Raw genomic sequence first — 17,495 nt, forward strand, 5'->3', positions numbered from 1 at the left:
AACCAGGCGAAGGTGAGTTCCAACCAGATTTCCAAGGCTTGGCTTTCTGATTTGGTTAACTGTGCATTGAAAGTAGACAAGTAAGGGGCGCCTGGGTGGTTCAGCCGGTTAAGTGTCCGACTTCAGCTCAGGTCATGTTCTCACAGTTTGTGGGTTCGAGCCCCACATCGGGCTCTGTGCCGACAGCTGGGAGCCTGGAGCCTGCTTCAGAACCTGTGACTCTCTCTCTCTCTCTGTCCCTCTCCCGCTCATGCTCTGTCTCTTTCTCTCTTTCTCAAAAATAAATAAACATCCAAAAATTTAAACAAAAAAAAAGAGAGTGGACAAGTAAATAAGTGATGCAAACCTCTGGAGGATAGAGGTTTGATTTAAGAAGTTTACACAATTTAAGAAAAGTTTGGTGAAAACCAAGCAACGCTACCCGGCAAAACTCAATCCATTGCAAATAGCTTTCTCTCACTCCTGCCTATGGCTACTGCCTGACTGGTTTGTCTCCATTTTGTTGGGGGAAGTAAAGGAGTAAAAGGTTAGCTGGCACATGGGACAGAACTAGAGTTCCGATCGCACACACCTTTTCATATCCCCCCCTTTTTTTTTTTTTTTTTTTTTTTTGAGAAAGAGGGATTATTAGTTTCCAAGCGTTGCCAGCAAAATACCACAAACTGGGTGGCTTCGACCACAGAAATTTATTGTCTCACAGTTCTGGAGACCAGAAGTCTGATCAAAGTTCTTTCCGAGGCTGTGAGGGCAAACCTGTTCCAGGCCTGTGTCCTAGATCCTGGGGCTTTGCTGGTCATCTTTGGTGTTTCTTGGCTTCCAGCGCTCTGCTTTCATGTTCACATGGCGTGGTCCCCGCGTGTGTTTTTGTCCAAATTCCCCCTTTCTATAAGGACATCAGTCATAGTAGATTAAGGACCCAACCTACTCCGAGGTCTAAGGTGACCTTGTCCTAACTTATCATATCTGCAGCAACACTGTTTCCAAAAGAAAGTCACATTCTGAGCTACTGGACGTTAGGACTTCACATATGGATTTTTTTTTTAACGTTTTTTTTTTTTTTTTTAATTTATTTTTGGGACAGAGAGAGACAGACAGAGCATGAACGGGGGAGGGGCAGAGAGAGGGAGACACAGAATCGGAAACAGGCTCCAGGCTCCGAGCCATCAGCCCAGAGCCCGACGCGGGGCTCGAACTCACGGACCGCGAGATCGTGACCTGAGCTGAAGTCGGACGCTTAACCGACTGCGCCACCCAGGCGCCCCATGGATTTTTTTTGTTGTTGGGGGGCAGGGGACACAGTTCAACTCATAACAGAGAACATATTCTTCTTGTTTGAATTTATTGTTCTCCAAATCTGGGTGTGCCAATTGGATTCAGTCCGTGCCACACCTGTGAGTTTGGATGATAAACATCTGGAAGAAGCTAGTGATGGGCTTCTTCCTGTCCCTCTCCATACAGTGATCCATCCATCCATCCATCCATTGTTCACACACACACACACACACACACACACTTTATACAGCTGAGACTTTGGAAATTTATAATTGGAGGTCTCTGCCATGCCAGGGGCACTACTTGGAGTCCTATTTGTACGTGTCGCATGAGCTACCTCAGAGGAGTAAGGCCTCGGTTCAGAACACAGCCCTATACTTACCAGCTCTGTGATCTCAGTAACCTCTTCCTCTCTGAGCCTTGCTTGCAAACACAGGAGCAGAGCCCGGTGCCCGACAGGTCCTGGGAAAATGATGGTGGCCGTTAGCGTTATTACTTTTGAGAGGTGTGGAGAGACAGAGCGGAAGCGTGGCCTCCCAGTTTCTGGGAGCTCAACCTGAGACACTCCCCCCAGTGGAATCCCAAGCTCTGTAGCAGATGCCATCTCATCTGGTTTGCCCTTACGCCAGTCCTGGAGCTGTGGTTCTTAACTCTTTTGGGAACTGGATCCCCCCCAAGCACCTGATAAAATCTGTTCACCCTTCCCCACACAGCACATGCACAGGGACTGTCCGCCCAGGTTTGCGTGTGGCTTCAGATGGTCTGTGGCTCCTCTCCAGCCCGTCCATTCGGGCTGAGAACACTCCCTTAAGAAGTAGCAAACCTCAGAAATCGGTCCATTCATTCACAAACCCTCGTGTGGCTGCCACACTCTGGGGGCTGCAGGCCAGGCCGGGGAGTGAGGGAGTGTAGGCTAGGAGACCTTGCCCCAAGTGGCTCACAGGTGTCGAGGACCATACTCAGAAGCAGAAATGACTCAGTCTTGTAGCAGAAGTGCAGCAGTACTTATGTGAGAGCTCAGGGGAGGGAAATTGTTTCCCCTAGCGGGGAGTACAGAGTCATCAAGTGGTCCAGTGAAGGGAAGGACGTCTGAGTTGGAAAACGGAAGACAAAAGCTTGGCTTCACATCGTATGTTGGCATTCCCAAGGTATGTGCTCACACAGGTGCACATCCATCAGTCTGTTGGTGTTTGCTGTCACCTGAACGGAGCTAGTGGGTAGAACCCTAAAATGCTGTGCCTCTGTTAAGAAACCAAGTAAGAATGCATGCCGTACTCTTCAAAGACGGTCTTCCTAACTCAATGCCCACCTCTGTAACTCACAGTTCAACCACTGGCACAAAGCACACAGGGTATCGATCTTCTGCCTGTCTTCAATCTTCACCTTCGTCCTGGGCTCTCTGGCTCTCCAGGGACCGCTCTCACCAAGCCTGGGTAGGATACAGCTCGGGTTTCTGTCCCGCACCATAAACACGAGTCTCAGATGCCCTAATGGGGCTTCCAACAGGGAAGTGCACATCCAGGGGTAATTGACCACTTCTCTCCATCAAGAGAGAGTTTCTTTCCACCCATACCCCCTCTCTTCTTTGTCCACGTCACACTAATGGCCAAGAGCTGAAACTTCTTGAGGTCAGAGAACATTCTGATATGCCCAGGTTCAGCTCTGCTTCCGTTGCTTTGAAAGCGTATCCATTTGGTTCTGGTTCATAACGCTTCACTGGGAATTTTTCTGCAAGACTTCAGTTCCTTTTGCGGTTCAGCGAAAAGATTGGTATTCGGGCTGGGTGCAGATTAGGGTTAGGCCAGGGTTGGGGCTCGTTCTGGTCGGGGTTTTACAGGGTGGTCGTTTGCAAGACCCTTATCTCAAGCCGTCCCAGATGGAGACGGCAGGGCCACGTGGCCTGGGACCCACTTCGCAGAGAAGTTTCACTAACTTCTAGGAGGAGAACACAGCGTGCTCCCCCCATACACGGCAGCAGCGAGCGGTCTTTGAAGAGGAGCTCACTGCCGGAACGAGTCTGCTGTAGCAAGAAGCTAGGAAAGGGATTGCTGGTTCCAGCTTGAGCACAAACCTGCAATATGAGCCCAGGTAAATCAATTCTGCTCTCTGGCACTTGCGTTCCTTATGTGTAAAAACAAGGAAATTGGACGAGAAACTAGATGAGGGTTAAAGTACCTTTCAGAGCTAAACGGTTATGATGCTGCAAAAACACCTTTATTTTAAATTAACTGCGTCTCCAAGGAAAAGACGCAATGTGTCCCTTCCTCCGCGGCCCGCCCAGGTCTGCCTTCCGCAAAATTTATCCCTCCCGTGTTCCCATAACACTGCGCTCATTAGAGAGCTAACTTAATAGCTTCAGCAGCCTTCCCTGACACCACTTACGTGTTCCCGGGGGCCGTGGACGTCATCATGCGAGGCTCCCTCGGGAGCTGGGCTGCCTAACAGCCCCGTGGGCACGCAGGTCACAGACCCTCCCGTCCTGCCTTGCCCCTTCTTGCCTTGTAGGGGACTTTGTGTGGGGAGCTTACTTTGCACGAAACCCTGCATTAGGGCAGGTTGGAGCATCACACACACACACACACACACACACACACACGGGAACGCGCCTCTTGAGGGCGCTAGTGAGCCCTCCAGCCCCGTTGCAGTCCCGCAGGTTGTGGGGCTGAAGTGCACCTAGCACGGGGGTCCTCAGGTCTCCACCACCTAGCACCACAATTGTGCCATGTAAGCAAGTGTTTGCTGCACCCGGAACTCACCCTTTATTTTTTTTTTATTAAAATTTGTTTTTAATGTTTATTTATTTTTGAGAGAGAGAGAGAGAGAGAGAGGGAGAGAGAGAGAGAAAGAGTATGCAAGCGGGCAAGGGGCAGAGAGAGAGGGAGACACAGAATCTGAAGCAGGCTCCAGGCTCTGAGCTGTCAGCACAGAGCGTGATGTGGGGCTCGAACCCGTGAACTGTGAGATCATGACCTGAGCTGAAATCAGCCCCTTAACCTACTGAGCCACCCAGGTGCCCCGAACTCAGACTTTAAGTGGCAAGATACTCTCAGGGTGCCTGGGTAGCTTAGTTGGTTAAGCATCTGACTTCGGCTCAGGTCATAGTCTCACAGCTGGTGAGTTCGAGCCCTGCCATGGGCTCTGTGCTGACAGCTCAGAGCCTGGAGCCTGCTTCAAAATGTGTGTGTGTGTGTGTGTGTGTGTGTGTGTGCACCCCTCCCCTGCTCATGCTGTGTCTCTCAAAAATAAACATTAAAAAATGATATTTTTTAATTATATTTTTTAATATAAACATTAAAAAAATTTTAAAAATAGAAAGATATTCTCATTCATTTTCGATATTACAGGGGAACACATCCACTTTTGGTTTCTTGCTTCTTGGCCTTTTTAGCTGGGTATCATGAACCTTCATCCTGATAGGTATCAGTAGTCCTACTTTAGGTTTTCGCAGGTAAATTGAGAAAAACATAACCTCCATTTGAGGCCCAGTGAGTTTGCAAATAAAGTGCTTAGTTAATAGTAATTATTATTCTAGCTGCCAATTGATTAGGTAATGATCTATGCGAGGCAGTTGATTTATGTAGAGCCGTTTGCCCTTCTAGGAAGTGGTCCCTAAACCGTCAGGCACTTTGAATTCTTGGATGTGAATTAAACAGTTTCTCTTCCTCTCCCTCATTTCCAGTTGCATGGCTTGCACCTGACTGGGGTGGCCTTCTCTCCTCCCTGCTCCCTGCCAAACCTTCCTTTTCTTTCTCTCTCCCCTCCTCTTTCCTTATTTCTCTCTCTTCAAGTTTACCGGGAGTATTTCATTATTAAAGGACTACACACTCACTAGAGGAAATTTGGAAAAAGAAAAAACCCAGAAAATTAGAAAAAAAATGGGGGTGCCTGGGTGGCTCAGTCGGTTAAGCGTCTGACTCTTGATTTTGGCTCAGGTCATGATCTCGCCGTTCGTGAGTTTGCGCCCCTGCACTGAGCTTCATTGCTGCCAGCGTGGAGCCTGTTTGGGAGTCTCTCTCCCTTTCTCTCTCTCTCTCAAAATAAATAGTTTTTAAAAAAGTAAAAATGTCCCCTGGCATCAGAGAAATCCACATTTTGGTATATTTGTACTTTATCTCCTTTTTTTTTTTTTCATAATTTTGAGCTCTGTTTGCTTGTTTTACATGTGGAGGTCATATTGTAGACATAATTTTGCGTCTTGCTTATTTTTAGTTACAACATGAACATATCCTTATGTTAATTTTAAATTTATCCCAGGGCACCTGGGTGGCTCAGTCGGTTGAGCATCCGACTTTGGTTCAGCTCATGATCTCGCGGTCCGTGAGTTCGAGCCCCGCGTCGGGCTCTGGGCTGACGGCTCAGAGCCTGGAGCCTGCTTCGGATTCTGTGTCTCCCTGTCTCTCTGCTCCTCCCCTGTTCACACTCTGTCTCTTTGTCTCTCTCTCTCTCTCTAAAAAATAAACATTAAACAAATTGTTTTTAATTTACCACAAACATCATCTATATTGGCTGCTGCAATATGGCTGCACTTGAGGCACCAGATTGTTTAGGGAGGTCCCTAAGGGTTAGGGTTGATACTCACTTCTTTCCAATTTGTTGTTCCTAATATACTGTGGCTGGGAAACCACCCGCCAAGCCTGTTAGAAAGAGTTACTAGGTCTTGTGATCTTGTGGGAAGGGCTGAGGGGCTTTCCTCAGGAGCCTTTGAGTTTGAATTTTGTAACATATTCTTTAGTCTCTCAAAAACGTCCTTTACTTACCTTTTCAGTGTTTTTTAATGTTTATTTATTTTTGAGAGAGAGAGAGGGAGAGAGAGCAAGCAGGAGAGGAGCAGAGATAGAGGGAGACACAGAATCCAAAGCAGGCTCCAGGTTCCGAGCTGTGAGCACGGAGCCTGGTGCGGGGCTCGAACTCATGAACTGTGAGATCATGACCTGAGCCGAAGTCAGACGCTTAACCGACTGAGCCACCCAGGCAGGCGCCCCACCTTTTCAGTTCTTGATTGAGGCCTGAAAGGTCGAGATTATCAAATAATTGATCTTTTTATAAATGAATGAGTATTGCACTAGAAAAAAAATGAGAAAATCTACTCTTCTTCCATTAGAGAAATGTCATATTAAAGAGGTCAAATAATGCAATTGTTAAGAGCTGTCTGTGTCCACATCCCAGCCCCCCACATCTTGGCTGGGTGACATCAGGCAGCCTCTCTGTGCTTCAGTCCCCCACATAATGGGATGGTGATAGTTTCCACCTCACAGAGTTGTTGGGAACAGTCAGTTAACCCATGTAGGGTACTTAGGATAGAAGCTGGTGTTTGCTAAGCTCTAGCGAGTGTTTGCTATTATTGCGGTCTATGTATGTACAGAGCATTTTAAAATTCCTCTTAAACATTTTGACTACTCTTTTAGGCTTTTTTTTCAACTGAAGTATAACATAAATTGTTATATTAGTTTCAGGTGTACAACATACTGATTTGACAATTCTATACATTACTCAATGCTCATCATGATGTAGTCAGCACACAATGTTATTACAATATTATTGACTATATTCTCTGTGCTGTACTTTCCATCTCTGTGACTTATTTAGTTTATAACTTGGAAGTTTGTATATCTTAATCCCTTTCACCTATTTCATCCATCCCCCCCACCGACCTCCTCTCTGGCAAGCACCAGTTTGTTGTCTGTAGTTAAGAGTCTGGTTTTTGTTTGTTTGTTTGTGATGAATGGATAAAGAAGATGTGGTACGTATATGCAATGGAATATTAAGCAGCCATGAAAAAGAAGGTGATCTTGCCATTTGTGGCAACATGGATGTACCCAGAGGGTATTATACTAAATGAAATAAGTTAGACAAAGACAAATACCATATAATTTCACTTATATAGGGAGGATTTTTGTTTTTTAAAGAGGCTCAGGAGTGGAAGGAGGAGGCAGATCAGAGGGCAAGGCCTGGAGAGAGAAAGAGCAAGGAGGAGGAGACCCGGGGTTCAGGGAAACAAGGCTGACACCTGGGTGCCTCTGCCCCTAAGGCTGGTGAGTAGGCTCTGGTCTCAAGGCCTCCTGGGCATTGCCCAAACTAGGCCAGGAAGTGAGAGTTAGGGCCCAGCAGGGGAGGGGGACAGGAGCTGAAAATTAGAACCTGAAGGAGGAAGGGACTGGGGTCTACCCTCCCCACTGTCACCACCTAGGTGGGAGACGAGTGCAGAGTCTGGGGTCAGGAGCAGGGGGAGAGTCTAACTGTAGAATTTGCAGTTTTCCTTACAGGGGGATACAGAACAGTTGCATTCTGGTAACGGAAGTGAAATTAAAAATACGAGCAGGAAATAAAATTAATTTAAAAATATCTGAAAACATGTATTTTGTGGCTCATCCAACTGGCTGAGCTGGGCTGGCTTGTTTTTCCTCAGACTGACTGATTAATAGGACAGAAGTGAGGAGGTGTGAATTTATCTTGGACCCAGGTGGGGGGCCAGGGGGCTTGGCATCAACCCACTCTGACTAAATCTGCATTTTTAAGTCAAGGAGAGATGCCCACATACTGGGGGGTGGAGGAGCTGGACGAGAAGCATTTCAGACTGAGCTCCTTCTCAGCAAGCTTCTAGAAGCTGTTTGCTTTCTTCCGTCTTTTGAAAATACAGCCACGCAGGCCCAGAGGCAACCCTCTGGTGACTATGGGACTCGGGAGCCTGTCCCTGGCTGGGCTGAGGACCCAGAGCTGGTCCAGGAAAGGAGAGAGTGGTGCAGACATCCAGCCTCAAATGCTCTCTGGGACGAGGAGGGAGGACCAGTCGGCACTCAGGGACATAAAATAAAATCCTGCTGGGCTGTTTTCCTCCCTGAGCATGGAGAATCATTTAACAGCATGAAAGGTGGTCGAGAAGCAATAAATAATCTTCAAATGAGGAAAAGGCCACCGTCTGGGAGGTAGAGAGAATGAGAGAAGCTGATTTTGCTGTAGCCCAAGACACATATAATTAAAAACAAAGACATCTTTAAGATAGATCTAAGTCAGCCTCCCTGGCCGGCTCCTTCAGCCTGCAAATTCCCCATGTCCCCCTGCCCCCCCCCCCCCCATCTCCTTTTCCCAGAAAAGCCTGGGAACACCCTCAGAAGAAAAACTCATCCTAACGAGAGAAGACATGTTCTTGAAGAAATTTTGACTTCTAGTTTACGGCTCGGTAAGCATTTCAGTAGAAAGATGCCCCACACTCAGGCACCAAGTCAAGGGCACATAGTTCCAACGCTAGCCTGCGCCTCGGTGTGATTAGTTTTACAACATTTGCAATTAAACGTAGATTTTCTGCTGCCTGAACCTGACCGGACTAGGGGCTCTGGGGCTTCTGGATCTCTCAGCGCACACGTGGAGGCACAGGGAGCTGTGTGAGGGTCCCTGCAGCGCGCACAAATGGAAACTGCCCGGAAACACACCTGAACGTGGAAAAGCCGCCTTTCCCCAAGCCTTCTTCATCAGAAACAGATCTGCTCTACTTCTGTTATTTGATATTGATCGTTGAAATTTTCCTCAACCAGAAGTGTAGGGTTAAGGATCTCTTTTTTTGAAATACTCCAGAAATCTAGAAGATAATATGATCGCATAAGCTCGTGTATTTTGGCCTCAGGAGAAATTGGTTGTTGTGTGTGTGTCCGCGTGTGTGCATGTGTCTCTGTGTATGTGTGTGTCTGTCCTGGGGCGGGGTGGGGGTCCAGGGAAGAAGAGCGCAAGAAGGAGAAACGTGGCGGGTGTGGCAGAAGTCCTGGGTGCCACAAAAACCATGACGGGAGAGGAATGTGAAAATCTGGCATGCCCTAACAAGCAAACCCCTGTGAGCTGACCACCCAGTGGACTTCCTGAAAGTTCCACATTGCCCTTTCTCTTGAGATGGCCAGTGCTGCCCAGCATTGATTGGGAGCAACTTGCAGGAACAGAAAAAGATTGATTTTTTTAGTCCTGCAACTACCAGCCCCTGCCCAAGCCTGCATGGTGTGGCCTCCAGCAAAGCGAGCGGTTTTGTGCTTTCTCAGGTCAGTTCAAGAGGCAGTAAAGCAGGTCGGAGCCCACATCTCCAAAGTAGCTGAGCAGAGTAGGGAACAAGCCAGGCCTTGAGTGGCAAAAAGACCTAGATTTGAATCCCAGTGGCCACTTTATAACCAGTGCGATCCCGGGAACGTTCCTTGACCTCTCTCAACCTCAGTTTTCTCATCTATAAACTGGGGCCAGAGATGCCCATGATGTGCCATTCTCGTGAGGCGCTGAGAAGGTCACGTGCGCGCAGTGGCTGGTCTGAGGTGGGTGCTTAAGGGGTTAGAGGCCCCGTGCTGCCCTCTCCCACAGAGCCCTCCAGTCTGCCGCTGTCATAGACCTGGCAGAAGGACTGCTTTATTCCCTTTTGGGAAGCCGCCCCACCCTCCTACACCCTGGCTGCCTCCCTGGCCATCCCCTCAGCACTTGGAGCTGGAGCCTGTCACTCGGGTCCAGGAAAGACCTGGAGAAGGTTTTCAGAAAGGAGAAGAGGGAAGAGTTATAGCTCCACCCAGGCGGGGCACTGAGGCAGGAAGAGGTGGACCTGACTCGGGAGGCCAATTCCTGCCTGCTCCCAGTCTCCCAAATAGCTGGCCCAGATGTCTTCACTTTCTTCTGGAAAGCTTCCTCTGGTTTAGTCTGACACTATCTTTGACCGCCCTGAGCAGCCCCCCATGGGAATAGTTCTGGTGCTGTCTGTCCCTTACCAGCTGGCATTTTTAGATGAGGTCATTATATGTTGCTGGGGTCTCTTTACATCTTGCCTGATTTCTCCTGAAGCCCCTGGGTTATCCACACCCACATATGGTTGTGCCAGCCCTGTGAGAAAGAATCCAGGAGTAAGAGTCACCACCCAGTAACGAGGGTGGAAAATCACATCAGGTGAGGTCTGTGGGGTGGGCGTCATCGATTCAGAAGTTGAAAATGGGACTTTCAGATGTTGAAACTTAGTCGATTGTCAATTTTTACGAACCCACCTTTTTTTTTTTTTTTTCTCCACAGGAAAATACTTGAATGTAAAACCTCCCCACCCTTTACCCAGACTTCTCTGAAGTTGGGCTTTTGACATTGATTTTCCCAGCTCAGTATCAAGTATAGCATCACTGAAGATCACCGAACTGCTGTTTAGACATTTTAAAGATGCAATTTGAGTTCTAGTCGGGGGAAAGGGGTGGATAAAAGAGATTATATGATAATGATATGGCTGTGGAAGCCTGTCAAATAAAGTGCATTTTCTCTAGTGGGCAGGCTATTTCTGGAGCTGTGCACGAGTTGCTACACGGAGGGATGTGTTTATCCTAATGGGAAGCAGGACTGAGCGAGGCCACAGCTCCCTGCACAGTTTTTAGAGTTTTGAGATACCACAGAGACATTTGTGGTGTCCAGAAGACGCATTTAGTCTGTGCTGGCCCTTTCAATTTGTGCTGACTTGGCTCTGACAGGGATCAGAGGAAGGCAAGAAGTCTAAAGGCTAAAGTGAAGGAATGTGTGTCTGTCCAGACATGCCCATTTAATAAGAAGAGATATAAGAAAAGAAAAGTCAATGCAAACTGGTTTAAACAATAAGGAGTTTACTATACAAGCTAATAAGTAGCCCAGGGTCAGGGGCTTCAGGTAGGGTATGATCAAGGCGTTAACTCTGTTTTCCCATAATCCCACCTGCTCTTCCTTCTTCTAATTCTTTTCCTTAGTCTGACTTCCTCACGGCTAAAAGATGGCCGCCAGCAGCAGCTTTCACACTTGCCTCTTTGGTCATGTCCAGGGAGAAAGGGAGATCTTTCCTCTGAACTGGTCAATTTAAGCCACCCCCCGGATTAATAGCAGTCACTAGTCTGACATCCTGGGCTGATTGGCCTAACCCAGAGCTCTGAGCCCAACACAAGCCAGGTGATTTGAGTCACCTTCACTGGTGGGATCAGGTTCCCCGAGACACCGATATTACAGAGGCGGGGGTGGGGCGGATGGGGAGGAGCAGACTTTGCAAGGAAGGCAAGGGGAGAATGAGTTAGAAAGGAAAGCAGTTCAGCAACCCACAGTGTTCCCAGCCAGGAATGTAGAAGCCCTGTTTTAACAGAGCTCTACGGGCTGAGAGACTGGAAGTCTGGTCTTTCTGCCTCACATAGCCTTCCAGAATCAAGAAAGATATTGGGAAAGTAAGAATGTGAAATAGATATAGACAGTATATCTATGTGTAAAATATATGTATATGTATTACTACTGGCGCCACCAACTTCACAGATAAACAATTTTATGCCTCAGTGTTCTCCCCTGTAAAATGGACACAGTATTACTTCCTTAACATCCTTTGCCATGGATACAGAAGCTTCAGATGTTAATTCCAGTGCTTCTAGAGACCTGCTTCACGGCCCAGATTGGGGCCTGATTTCCCCCAGAGTGAAATGGTAACCACCCAGCCCCCCTTGGTACTCTCTCCCCGTCGCCCGGGGCCCACCCAACCTTGGCTGGTCTTGGCAACATTCCCTCTGGAAAGTATAAAAAACAAACTTCTCCAGAGTTGTCAATCAGTGCCCACTTAACGCACTGGGGCCTGGGCCTCCTGGATAGAAAGCGTGGCGGGATTGGATCACAAGTGGGAGCCCTCCACCCTCCAACAGCCTGGGCATGGCTGATCAGGGCCAGTCCCTCCAAGCCTGGCCATGAGCCTGAGGGCGTGGACCGGGACGGGGAGGGAGCCTGCTGGCTGCGACCCAGGACACGCTGCCCTGGGGACAGGGAATGAAGAGGGGTATTCCAGGGTGGGAGCGAGGAGCAGGGTCTGCAGTGGGGCCTCAGGTGGCCTTCTGCGCCTTGCAGTAGGACACTGGAGTGGTTGTCACAGGTGGTTTAAGTCTCCGCCAGAGCTGAAGTCACGGTCGAGAAGGCTGTGGCTTCCGGTCCTGGGGCCGCCCCTGCTAAATGGGATTTGATCGTTTCTGTGGGCGCAGCCTTGATTTTCATGGCACAGAAGCCCGCATTTCTGTCTCCCAGATGCCAGCAGGCCAGGAGCTGCTCTGTCTGCACAGACACGCAGGCGTGCACACACACATATACGGATTCACGTGCGCGTGCAGACGTGCACGCATGCTTAGGTCCCTCTGTCTCAGGTGTCGTCGGCTCTGTCCCTCCGGCCACCCCACATGGAGAGAGGTTGTATTCCACTTTTGGGCATGGACGGCAAGCACTGGAAAGACTGCTTCCTCTTCCTTCCTTCCTGAGAGGCACTGCCTGTGGGAGCTGCTCAGAGGGAGAGCCGCAGAACCGCAGGGCCCTGACTTTGAGGGGAGAAGCCGGACTCCTGTAAGCTTTCTGCATTTCCCACAGTGCCTGGCGTGAACAGCGTCACGGGGGCTTGTCATCCAGGACGATCTGAAGCTTTCCAGAGGGAAGTCTAGGGCCCCAGAGAGGAGCTGCCTCCGGCCACCCTGCGGGTCTCCAGCGGAGCCTGGTCCAGGGCCTGGGTTCGGGGGAGGTGTGGGGCAGTTGAAGCCCGAGGGCAGGACTGCATTTCCAGAGACATGTGTGAGCTCCTCTGGGAGCGTGTAACTGGAGAAAAGTCCGGAGAAGCCATGGAGACCTCTGAGGCCCACCTCTGCTCACCACAAGATGGCAACAGAGCTTTGTGCCAGCCCCAGCGATGGGGAGGTGTCCAGCACTCTCTGGGGACTGGACCTCGCATCCCTACCCTTGAGGGCCCGAGTTTTCCTTCAGCATCTTCAGGTTAGGCTGGGAGTTCATTTAACGTGGACCTGGGTATATCTGTCCTTCCTGTTTTATTGCCTTGAACTCCATTTGCCTGTGGATACAGGCAAAAATGCATCATTGAGGGCCATATGGGGTGTTGAATGTACAGTTTTCATTTTGGGAGAAGAGTTTCAAGTGGCTCTCCCACCTGGAAGCAATAATGTTTGAACCGTGCACCCTCTTGCCAGCAGCCCCCCAGGCTCCCTTTTTCCTCTGTGCTCTTTAGCGCTCCTTCCCACTGGGCCCACCGGGGTGGGCAGTTGTGTGAGGCAATAACTACCTAGGACGTCAGAGGAAGAGAAGATTTCTTTTAACTTCTGTATAGGCTGGAGGCAACAAAGCACCAGAGATGGAGAATATAGACATTCAGGAGGGAGATAATCAATAATACTGACTCATCCAACAGTTACATGAAATTACCAGGAGCCAAAAAGTGCTCTGGGCTCTGGGAATGTAGGAATGAATATCATATGATCCCTGTGGTCCAGGCTTCTGGTGGAGTGGGAGCAAACAGGTGTGGAAGCCAGAGGTTTGATACATTGCTATAGAAGTTCCACAGATAAGTGTAGGGGCAGAGGAAGCAGACAAGGCAGGGCCAAGTCTATGGGAGGGAGTGGGACAGATGTGTGGAGAGAGGCACTGTTGTTCTTTTTAAAAAAATAGACCTGGGGCGCCTGGGTGGCTCAGTAGGTTAATCGTCCGACTTCGGCTCGGGTCATGATCTCGCGGTTCATGGGTTCGAGCCCTGTGTCAGGCTCTGTGCTGACAGCTCAGGGCCTGGAGCCTGCTTCAGAGTCTGTGTCTCCTTCTCTCTCTGCCCCTCCCCCACTCATGCTCTCTTTCTCTCTCTCTCTCTCTCTCTCTCTCTCTCTTTCTCTCTCTCTGTCTCTTAAAGGTGAATAAATTTTAAAAAAATTAAAGAGGGGGCACCTGGGTGGCTGGGTCGGTTAAGCGTCTGACTTCGGCTTAGGTCATGATCTCAAGGTTTGTGGGTTCGAGCCCCACATCTGTGCTGACAACTCGGAGACTGGAGCCTGTTTCAGATTCTGTGTCTCCCTCTCTTTCTGCCCTTCACCTGTCATGCTGTGTGTGTCTGTCTGTCTCTCTCTCTCTCAAAAATGAATAAACATTAAAAAATAATAAAAAATAGACTTTATTTTCTAGAGCAGTTTTCAGTTCACAGCAAAACTGAGGGGAAGATGCAGATATTTTCCGTATATCACCTGCCTTTACACACGCACAGCCTCTTCTATTGCCAACTTCCTGCATCAGAGGGCACCCTGGTTACAATGGATGATGCTCCAGTGACACATCGGTATTACCCACCCGAAGTCCACAGTTTACATGAACTCATTCTTGGTGTTGTATATTCTATGGGTTTTGACAAATGTATCATGACACGTGTCCACCATCATACTGTACTATACACAATAGTTTCACTGCCTTAAAAAATCCTCTGTGCTCCCTCTGTTCATCCCTCTCCTCCCTCCAACCCCTGACAACCACTGATCCTTTTACTGTCATCATAGTTTTACCTTTTCCAGAATAAGCCTGTAGTTGGGATCATACAGTCTGCAGCCTTTTTCAGATTGGTTTCTTTCACTTAGTAACATGCATTTAAGTTTCCTCCACACCTTTTCATGGCTTGATGGCTCATTTTTAAGTGCTGAATGATATTCCACGGCCTGGATAGATCACTATTTATTGGCTCACTCACCTGCTGAAGGACGTCTTGGTTGCTCCCAAGTGTTGACAACTGTGAATAAAGCTGCTGTAAATACCTGCGTGCAGGTTTTTGTGTGGACATAAGTTTTTAAACCCTTTGGGTAGAGAAAGGTTTTATTGGGGGTTGCACCTGAAACGGGACGCTGGGTGTTGGCCAGGGGGAACGTGGGGGATGAGAAAGCCCTCCCAGCTAAGAAGACAGTGTCAGCCAAGGCACAGGTGGAGAGGAAGCTAGGCTCCTGGGGGAGTGCACCCAGCAGAGTCCAGGGTGGTGGGCAGGGTGCGGGATCACAGTGAGTTCTGTGATTAGAGGCACGGGTCAGGTGCAGGCCATGGAAAGCCTAGTTTAGCTAGCCTGAAGGATTTGGACTTTATCTCTACCTGATAAGGAGCCATCAGAGGGTTTAGAGGGACCAACAGTCCCTGTTTGCCTGGGGTCTTTCTTGCAACAGTGAAATCCTGCATCCCAGAATCTGCCCCCAGCCTGGGCGGACTGGGAGAGCTGGTCGCCCTACTTTTAAGCACCAGAAGGATATGGTTAGATTTGCTTTTAAACATACCTTTTTGTTGTAGGAGTATTTTGAGATTCAGAGAAAAGTTGCCAAGTTCAGGGTACCCCTCACCAGGTTTCTCCTACTGCCAACATCTTACATACATATGGTAGCTAATATGTGTCGATAGTACGAGGTTAACATTGATACATTACTATTCACCAGATTTCAGATGCTCTTTGGATTTCTTGCAGCTTTTCTACCAACGTCCTTTTTCTGTTCCGGTGGGAGGGGTGGCCACGGCCCCGGAAGGCTAAGGGGGTAGACTCGGTGGGACTCAGGATCGTCACTTGCTGATGAATCCGACTGAAAGAGTGAAGTGGAATGTTACCACATATTGCTTGCTCCTACATCTTATCCGGTCATCTCTGGGGCAGATTATCCCTGAACACCTGCCAGGCACTGGTCACTGATGTTCTCCGGACACACGGACGGCAAAACGCCCCGCTCCAGTTCTAGCCCGGTTTTCCCATTTCCCAGTGCCCCCCGACCTCCGCTGTCTGTGAGTAGGCTAAACACGAACAACTTCTCAAAAGAAGTCCAACTGAAAGAATTTTCACAGCCTGTCCTTAATGCTGCCAAGAATATATATTACCAATTTCCAGTGGAAGCTCAAATGTCCCTTTGCAATAACCTGGCCTCTGAACGCTAAGTTTGAGGGGTTACCGCAAGTCGGGACTACACCTCAGGGGCCCAGTGCCATGCTGCCCGGTGAGAGGTGTTGGGGGGCGGGTGCCGGGGAGGGAGGCATGAGACAGTGATGGGGCTTGAGACCCAGAGGGTCTGGGTACATACTCCCTTGGGTCGCAGCCCAGGGTTAAGAAAAAAAAAAAAAAAAAGAATCCAGAGAAATCCTGGTTGGCATGTTTCTAGCCCAGATGGAAGAGAAATAGGACAAACTTCTAGAGGTGCCAAAACCAACACATGAGAAGCGCCAGCTGCCAGCAAATTCGAGGTATGTTGGCGTGAGCAGCCGAAGAGAAATGCATTCACCCTGTTGGAAAGGGGGAGACGAGAAGACGGACAGCCGTTGAGAGAGAGCGGGTGCTCCTTGCCAACCGTGAAACGCCAGCTCGGGAAGCACGGCCGCTTCCAAATGACCGAGCGGGACTGGAGCAAGCCAGGGGAAGGGGCGCAGACAGCCAGGCGACAGGCATCTGGAGATGCAGGGCTGGCGGCTCAGCGGCCTGGCTCCCCCCCTCCGAGCAGCGCCCTCGGCCACTCAGCCTGCTCTCTGCACCCGCGGGGAGGCGATCCGTGCCCACACTCCTTCTCGTCTCGGCCCCTCTCTCGTGCTGCTCCCCCCTCCATCTCTGCTGTTCACACTCTTCCCATCTTTGGGGGGCATTGGTCACCTGGGGGCACATCTCTGCATATCCTCCTGACACTCGGGATAACTCTTGCATCCCAAATCCCGCGTCCCGAAGGGAGAAGCCAGGACCCTCGCATCTCTAGATGCCTGTGCGGCACTCTGTATGTGACGTGTCCGCATGAGACTTGGTTTGAGGCCGCGCCCCCACCAGGGGGGCAACACGGAGTGGCAGGGATTTGATTCCTGAGGGCAGAGGAGGGATTGAGCTTCTGGTTTCTGCTGCTGAGGGTCCTATGTGCCGAGTGGCCGTGGGGTCCTCTCTAAGAAACCCCTTCGTGTGGTTGGGCGCTTTACGGCGAAAGGCTTCAGAGTCCAGCTCTCCTGGACATCTGTGCACTCTTTAATGGTCTTGACTAAACTCCCCCCTTCTCCCCCTTAAACGAACAAGAATGGATTCTGTTGTTTGCAACTAAGAATTGTAACTGTCACGCTGTCTCAGTCATCTGGGGCTGCCCTAACAAGCTACCACTGACGGGGTGGCATAAACAACAGGCACTTACTTCTCATAGTTCTGGAGGCCGGGAGGTCCAAGGTCAGGGTGCTGGCAGATCAGTCTCGGTGAGGGCCTTCTTCCCAGTTCGCGGATGGCCATCTTCTTCTTACATCCTCACATGATGGAGAGAGAGACCATCTCTCTTCTTCTTCTTTTTTTTAGTATGAAATTTATTGTCAAATTGGTTTCCATACAACACCCAGTGAGATCATCTCTCTTCTTAAAAGGGCACCAACCCATTCACAACGGGTGATCATCTGCCAAAGGCCCCACCTCCTACCACCACCACACTGGGGACTAGGCTTCAACATTTGAATTTGGG

General features: G+C 49.5%; 1 long non-coding RNA gene across 1 annotated transcript; it reads right to left on the reverse strand.

Moving 5' to 3' along the window:
- Window positions 1–667: 667 nt before the first annotated feature.
- LOC131514293 (uncharacterized) lies at window positions 668–17,272 on the reverse strand. The gene is made up of 4 exons (XR_009263011.1): window positions 16,664–17,272; window positions 15,471–15,614; window positions 1,655–1,734; window positions 668–883 (listed from the first exon to the last, which is right to left on the reverse strand). It is a non-coding gene; the product is annotated as an uncharacterized LOC131514293 (long non-coding RNA).
- Window positions 17,273–17,495: the final 223 nt, after the last annotated feature.

Source organism: Neofelis nebulosa, chromosome 6, assembly GCF_028018385.1.
Source record: "Neofelis nebulosa isolate mNeoNeb1 chromosome 6, mNeoNeb1.pri, whole genome shotgun sequence".
Lineage (NCBI taxonomy): Eukaryota > Metazoa > Chordata > Mammalia > Carnivora > Felidae > Neofelis > Neofelis nebulosa.